Source organism: Otolemur garnettii, unplaced genomic scaffold (genome assembly GCF_000181295.1).
Source record: "Otolemur garnettii isolate 467f Iridium unplaced genomic scaffold, OtoGar3 scaffold00003, whole genome shotgun sequence".
In the NCBI taxonomy this organism is placed as follows: Eukaryota; Metazoa; Chordata; class Mammalia; order Primates; family Galagidae; genus Otolemur; species Otolemur garnettii.
This window is the reverse complement of record NW_003852398.1, coordinates 5,534,260-5,542,274: the sequence shown is the minus strand read 5'-3', so window position 1 is coordinate 5,542,274 and position 8,015 is coordinate 5,534,260. Positions and strand designations below refer to the sequence as shown.

The 8,015-nt window shown below is 46.4% G+C and overlaps 1 pseudogene; it reads right to left on the bottom strand.

Annotated features, from left to right (window-relative positions):
- Nucleotides 1-7,484: 7,484 nt before the first annotated feature.
- Nucleotides 7,485-7,579, bottom strand: LOC111727163 (annotated as a pseudogene).
- Nucleotides 7,580-8,015: the final 436 nt, after the last annotated feature.

The window sequence follows — 8,015 nt, the reverse complement described above, 5'->3', positions numbered from 1 at the left end:
GGATCACAGACCCAGGAAGTAGCGGCTGGGTTGGAAACCCAGGTCTGGCTGAGCCTGGGCACTCCTGTGGCTCTCCTCCCAGCACGCTGCTCTGACCCTCTCTGCAGTGTCAGAAAATGCTCTGGGAGGACAGCGTTCTCAAAAGTCCCACCCTGGCGATGCTCAGGGCCTCCCGGGAGGCCTAGGCCGGATCCTGCCCACCCCTCGGAAACTCATGTCAGCGACCTGACAGCTGTATTCCACTGGCCAGCCACAGCTGCCACTGAGGCCCTTGTTCCCGATGCTGAATGTTCCACCACTTTTTCCTGGCACCCCAGGCCTGACGGCCGCTCAGGAAAGCTACTGTACTTGTGAGAAAAGTGAGGTCAGTGCATGTTTCCATTTATTCGGAGAAGGAAAACAAAAACAAATATTCTCACTACTGAATGTGCTTTTTATTCAGCAGGATCCATCCCCAGAAGGCTTAATTTATGGTTCACCCATGTGGCCCTGAGCATATTTACTGTGGACATCGTGGGGAAGTCTGGAGGGGCCTGTTGTCCTGGTGCATTCTGGCAGGGGCCAGGGAGTGACAGAGAAGATGATGGGGCAGGATAATGGCAGTCATGATAGGCTGGGGGGTACACAGGACAGTGAGTAGGGTTGGCTACTGGCACTCTGCTTTGCACATGCTGTTCTGGTGTCTGGAACATCTTCCTCTATTTTTTTTCATCTGGCAAACTCCTACCCACTCTTCAAAGCCCAGTTCAGTCTTTCCTGACTGGTCTGTGCACAGTTGGCCCTTCCTCCTTGGAGCCTTCCAAGCTCCCTGCCTATTCATCGTGGGTTAGGCCACCTGGTAGTCCCCCTCTAGACAGGGAGTTCCTTGGAGGCAGGAGTCATAGTGACACACCTCTGAAAGCCCAGCTCAGGGCATGGCGCATGGTGAGTGACTTGTGAGGGCCAGTGAGAAGAAGCTTAGGGTGGGAAAGCCTGGTGGAGTTTCTAAAGCTCTGCAGGACAATGGCCTGGAGAGGAAGGCTGCCAGAGTTAGGAGTGAGTGGGGTTCATCTGACATTTGGGAACAGGTTCAGAAGGTAAGATTTAACGGTGGGAAAGAAGGTATGGCTCAGATGGGGTGGGGACAGCCGAAAATCACCCTCCTCAGGTGAGTCACTTTGTCCACATCCAGGCTCACTTCTCGGTTCACAGATGTGGACCTGGCACCCAGCGGGGCCTGCCTTGTTCAGTTCCTTCATGCCAGATGCACCCCAGACCTCTCTGGGTTCCTGCCTCCGTCCCCTTCCTCTCGCCTTGCAGGGCCCAGGAGATCTATGTTCTGCTTGCTGGCATTTTCTGGGCATGTGGTCAAACGTACAACTCCTGCCTCCCTCCCAGCCTCAGTTTCCTTATCTGTGAAATGAAGGTCATGATCACCGCCTTGTTGGGTCATAAATGAGGTTCTATGTGCAAACCGCTTGGCGCAGTGCCTGGAACAGAGTGCGCTCTCAGTTCCTTCCTTCCTTCCATGGTTTCTATTTGACCTTTACTTCTGATCATGAAGTCCGCCCCCAACCCCAACCTCCCCTAGCAAAGGTCTGTCCCACCCTACAGTCTTGGCGGCCACCACTTAGACCTGTCCCCAGATTTGTGCCCCACAGCAGCCTCGTGACCTTCATGATGTATGGTTTGGGTCAGGCGGGTGTCAGCTGGCTGCCTGCCCCACTCTCCTCGCCCCCTCCAGACTGAAGGGTTGGGAAACTTGACTTCATTTATTTTCATACACGAAAGAGAGAGGGAGAGATGGCAGCCAGGGTGGAGGGGGCAGGAGGGACTGGGAGAGCAGGGAGGGGCGCTGGGGGCCTTGGGCCCCTCTTGTCTCCTGGTTGCCCAGGTCTGGCTCTGTGCCCCATGACCAAGGAAAGCCGCAGCTTCTGCAAAACATGCTGACAAACTCTCACTGCAGGTACAGGGGTTGTTGGGGGCTTCAGAAGCCATGCTTGCCACTCACAGTGGTCGAAGGTCCCTTTTCCTCCTCCTCTTCCTCCCCAGCAAGTTTCATCTCTGGAGGCTGGGGAAACGATGCCTATAAATTACTCTCCTTCACAGACAGCGCGTTTTTCTTTATGAATCATGCAGGATCCGCCTCCGGCCTCAGTGTGTGTAAAACAACAAATCAGGAGAAATTTGACTTGACCCAAGTAGGGAAATTTCCATCCATCACAAGAGGAAAATGTTGGCGCAGCAGGGAGGGGCACAGAGCTGGTGACAGCCCGAGGGGGGCGAGAGGCAGGCAGGGGTGCAGCCTGGTCTCTCCTGTGCTCTGCTGGGTGGGAGATGGAGGCCTGCAGAGGCACCAGTGGGCTCCGGCAACATCAGGTTCTGGGGTGGCTGTAATTGCCTGGCCTCTCAACTGGCTCTCCCTGGAACTTCTCTCAGGTTCCTCAAAGATTTGCAGGTCTCCTTGATCAAAGTCACCCATCATGCGGAACTACTCACAACCCCCCCAACAAAGTCACAGTCCTCCACACCCTTGCATCTTTGCACATGCTATTCCAGATGCCTAAAATGACACCCTTCCCTTCCCAAACACATCCCTCTCTTGCCCCACCACAAAAACCAGACCAGGTTTCTCTATCCCCACCAATTAGCACACAGTAAGTGCTCAGAAGAGTTGTTGGATGGACTCCCAGGTGCCCTGACCAAGATTGGCATAGAGGAGGTGTCTGGGGAAGGCCCTCCATGTTTAGCAGCCTCTGATAGACCAGAGGCCCCAGGCAGGGCTTCAAGCACATTGGAGACTAATAATATGAGATGGAGTCAAAGAGCGAACAGTCAGGTGTTGGGATACGAGGGTTGGGTTCCTTCTATTGAGGGATCATTTTGGCCCTGGCTACATGCTCCAGCCCAGAGAACCATCTAACCTGCTAACGTTCTAACTTACTGCCTGCCCCTGTGAGTTTGTGACTCTCATCTGGGTCCCAGGTCAGCTGGCAGGTGACCCACTGTATGGCTCAATGAACAGGCTCTCCGTGAATACAGCTTTCATGTTCCCCTGAGCCTCTGAGGTCAGACATACAACACTCAACACCCAATGTCCCTCTTGCCCCCATACACATGACACCCCTCCCCCTATCTCTCCCTCCCTCTCCATATCAAAGCCCCCAGCTGACTTCAGGGAGGAGCTTTAGCTAAAGAAGGGACAGGGTAGTGTGGGGAATCAGACAGACGGCAGGATAAGGAAGATGAGGGTGGCTCAGAGAGCTCTTGCAGCTCCTGGGGATGGAAAATGCCAGATACAGGCCCCATTCTGGAAGGTTCTAAACACATCTTTGACCAGATGCTACCTTAAACTGAGTAGTAGATGTGGTGTCAGGAGACCTAGGTTCCGGTCCCAGGATTGTCATCAACTTGTCATATGACCTTGGAGAACCCTTCTTATTTAGCCCTCTATTTTTTGTGTTCTTGAAAAATAATAAGTAGAGCTACTATTTGTTGCCATCTTTCTTCATGCTGGCCACCAGGCTAAGCACTTTCTTGCAATCCTCTCCACACCACTGCCTGATAGGAATCATGGCTGTGCCTGTTTTCCAGATGTAGAGCTCAGCTCCAGTGGTGACTTGAGGTAGAGACAAGAATTTCTTTCTGAACCATCACCCCGCAGCGGGGGTTGAAAATGTCACCCCTAAAGGCCCTTTGCCTCTGACACAAAAAGCCCAAGTCCACCATCCTCTGGGGAGCCTTCTAAGTGTAGTTGACTGGCCTAGGTTTCCCTCCACCTGCTCTCCCAAGCCCCTGTCCCGACCACCACACCACTTTCTACTGTGGCTGCCATGATGTGGTTCCCTTTTTTTCCATGGGAGCCAGCATGGGGTGACCCAGTGCTGGTGCTGGTGGGGTATGCCCGTCCTTCCTGGGGCCCACAGTTTTGGAGGGTGTGTGGTAGAGAGGCGGGAGCTCCAGCCTCTGGTCTCTGGGGCCTCAGCCAAAGGCACCCAGAGTGGATCATTTTTTAACACTTCCTGCTTGTGTATTTCAAAATCATTTTCAGTAATAATTATAGAATAATCAGTAACAATTATTGTTCTTCTGTTTTACTCTCCAGTTGTAATCACTGATGATGATTAAAATGAATAAATTTTGATTTTTAAAGCTAGTATTCAAATTTGCTAAACAGTTTCATGCACAAACGAAAATTGGCACTTAACAAATAAAAAGCTTACACCTCACAGTTTGCGCTCTGTTTCATGTTTTCCTTTCAAACTCTAAGTAGTCACATAGAATGACAGAATTGGAGCAACCCGCATTCTGTTTTTTCATCCTTACAATCACTCTGCTATCACACTTTAAGTGCCAGAATTTGTGGTATCGTGAGAATTGGAGACATGGGCTGTGCCCAAAATGAGCTTGAATGATTCTGAAATGTTAGGAACTTAGTCTGAAAATGAACACAGAGCAGCACGAGGGGAGTTCTTCCAACCAACTGCCATGTAGGATACAATATTATTTAAGGAGAAGTAACAATAATGCTCTAATATAAATCTTACTACCTATTATAAAAACCCAACAGTAATCACAGCACTAACTTCTTTAGAACTAAGACCATTGAGGGTGGGAGGAGTAGTATTTTATCAGAGACTTAGAATTGCCAGCACATAGTGGTATTAAAAAGCAGACCAGCTCGCTTTATTATTGCTTTGCAGTTCCCTACAGACAACGTACCTCCTTATTTCCTGCACCCTGTGCTAATTAGATGCCCCTGAGCCACCTTCAACCTGCCCATTTTCAGCCACTGTCGCTGTACCTCTCCTCCACCAGCCGAGAAGCACTGCACCTGCCCCTCACTCATTCAAGGACTCTCTCAACAAAACTGGGTAAGGCCCCAGGCACAAGTAAGGGCTAGAAATGCAGAGAGGACCATGGCTGCTGCCGCGTGGATCACATGGCCTGATGGGAGAAGAAGGTTAATGAACAGCCCATTCCCTTATAATGTAAGTCAGCCCAGGCTTCTTGGGGACTGACCCAGCCTGGAAGAGCAGAGGCGTCAGCTAGACAGAGCCTAGAGACAATAATTAGAGCTGATCTTTATTGAGCACTTACTGTATGCCAGAGATTGTGTTACTCATTTGCTTTATTTTATTTTAGTTTAACTCTCAGAGTACATATAGTTGACCTTTGAGCAAGGCAGGGGTGAGGGTGGGGGGTTAGGGGTGTCGACCTCTTGTGCAGTCGAAAACCTGCGGATAACTTTTGACTTTCCTATTGTCACAATAGCCTACTGTTTACTGGAAGCCTTACCAATAACATACATAGTCCATGAATGTATATTTTGTGCGTCGTATGTGTTATAGCCAGTATTCTTACAATAAAGCTGGAGAAAAGGAAATGTTGCTAAGAAAATCATAAGGAAGAGAAAATATATTTACTATCCATTAAGTGCAAGTGGATCTTCATCAAGGTCTTGATCCTCCTTATCTTTTTTTTTTTTTTTTTGAGACAGAACCTCAAGCTGTCCCACTGGGTAGAGTGCTGTGGCATCACAGCTCACAGCAACCTCCAACTCCTGGGCTCAAGCGATTCTCCTGCCTCCGCCTCCCAAGTAGCTGGGACCACAAGTGCCCGCCACAACGCCCGGCTATTCTTTTTGGTTGCAGCGGTCATTGTTGTTTGGCGGGTTGGGCTGGAATCAAACCCGCCACCTTAGGTGTATGTGGCTGGCGCCTTAGCCACTTGAGCCACAGGTGCCGAGCCTGATCCTTATCTTTATGTTGAGTAGGCTGGGGGCAGGGAGGAGGTGGTAGGTGTTGATGCCGCAGAAGAAAATCCACATATAAACAACTCCATGTTGTTCAAAAGTCAACTGTAATTAGATTCATAATAATGTCTTGATATGCCATGTACTTCCGTTATTGGTTGACGTGTAGCTCTCCTTTATTTTATATTAATTATTCAAGGAAAATGATGACCCCAACACTCACCCAGGCCCTTGAACATTATCAACAGTGTATATTTCTCTGTAAGCTCCTCTCTTGTCCTTCCTGACCTTCGCGTTTGTCATTTCCTTGCTTTTGAAACATACAGTCATAGTTGTTCACAGACATATGTATGCCTGAACAATATGTTGTTTAATTTTTCTTGTTATAAAAAGTGTGTTCCAGAAATCCCAGACTTGCTTTTTCTCTCTGAACGTATGTTTCTAAAATTCATCCATGTTGCTGCATGCAGTTGTATTTTATTCATTTTAACTGTTGTAAAATAAACCATCTGTGTATACGCCACAATTTATTCACTCATCCTCCCGTGCGTCGGCATTTAGGTTACTCCTAATGAGTTTCTGTTGAGTCTATACCTAGGATGGGAATTACTGGGTTTTAGGCTGTGCAAAATTCAATTTATAAGACCCAAATTGATCTCCCATATTTGCTTTCACTTACAATGTGTAAGAGATACTGTTGACCACCTATCTACACGTCTGATTTTGTCAAATTTCTTAATTTTTGCAAATCTAAGTAGGCATGATTTGCATTTTCCTGTTACTAATGAAATTGAACGTCTCTTCATATTAGCCATATGTACTTCCTCTTCGTAAAGATACCTCTTCCTATCTTTTGCCCATTTTTTAAACATTTTTCTGTTGATATTGACAACTGGGTCTTCTCTCCTCCTCTTTTGCTTCTCATCAGTCTGACCAGAAGTTTATTAATTTTGTTGATCCTTTTAAAGAACCATGTTTGGTTTCATTGATTTTCTCCATCGTTTGTCTGTTTTCTGGTTGTTTTTTTTGTTTTTGTCTCCTCCTTATCACTTCATTCCTTCATATCCTTTATGCTTTGTGCTTAATTTGCGTTTCTTTTTCCAATTTCTTTCTTTTCACATTTGCGATAAAGCTCTCCATTTTCATATCATCTAATACCTTTCACTATTGTGAAAGGTCCTTCGACAATTTTTTTTTCATTTATTTTTTCCAGTACTGCTTCTAGCAAAGATGAGGCAAAAGGGAGCTGTCCTTCAAGAAGTCTCTGAATGCGCAGCGGCCATTCCTTATCATTTTCAGCAGCTCTCTTTGCCTTTTCAATTCCCACTTCATCTTCTGGGTCCAATATTTCTTCTAGACCTGACCGTGAAATGTTCAGGATAGAAGCTGCCAAGGTTTGAGCTTTATAGGTTGAGGTTTTACAAGCCTGTCTGTTTTTTCTTTTCATTTTTTTAAAGCTCTCTGATTTGTCGCCTCACCACATAAACATCACTTGGTAACTCTTTGACCAAAGCCTTCACAAACATGGTGAACTCTTCCACTTTCTCATCGGCTCACAGCAATTTCTTCTGTGCACCTTCTAGGGCCTGCTCACTTTCCAAGGCCAAGGCTTCAAGCTGCTTAGATGCTGCTGTTTCAATTTTGGCCACTACAGATTCAGTCTCATTTATCTTTGATACCAGGAGGGTAAGCCCGAGATCCTTTCTTTCTAACTCCTCTTTTGTTTTCTGATACATCTGTTCATATTGTGAAAAATATGAATTTGCATGTCATCCTTGCGCAGGGGTCTTGCGAATCTTCTCCATATTGTTCCAATTTTAGCATACATGCTGCTAATGAGAGTACCTTTTTCTAGTTTCTTAAGATGCAAAGTCAGATCATGATTTGGAACTCTTTCTCTTTTCTAATAACAACATTTAATGTTATAAATCTCCTTCTAATGGCTGCTTTAGCTGTATGCCACAGATTTAAGGTATGTTGTGTTTTCCTGTTTAATTAGTTCAAAATACTTTCTGCTTCACTCTTGTGATTTCTTCTTTGACCCGTGGGTTATTTAGAAATACATTTAATTTTAAAATAGTGAAGGATTATCCAGGTATTTTTCTGTTACGGATTTGTACTCTCATTGTTTTGTAGTCAGGGAACACACTTTATTTTTAAATTCACTTTTTTTGTTGTTTCCAATTTTTTTCAAGCTTAATCATTCTTCTTTAAATAACTTCCATTTCTGCATTGGACAAAACAGATACAGATGTGCAAATTACCTTTAAAAACATATTAT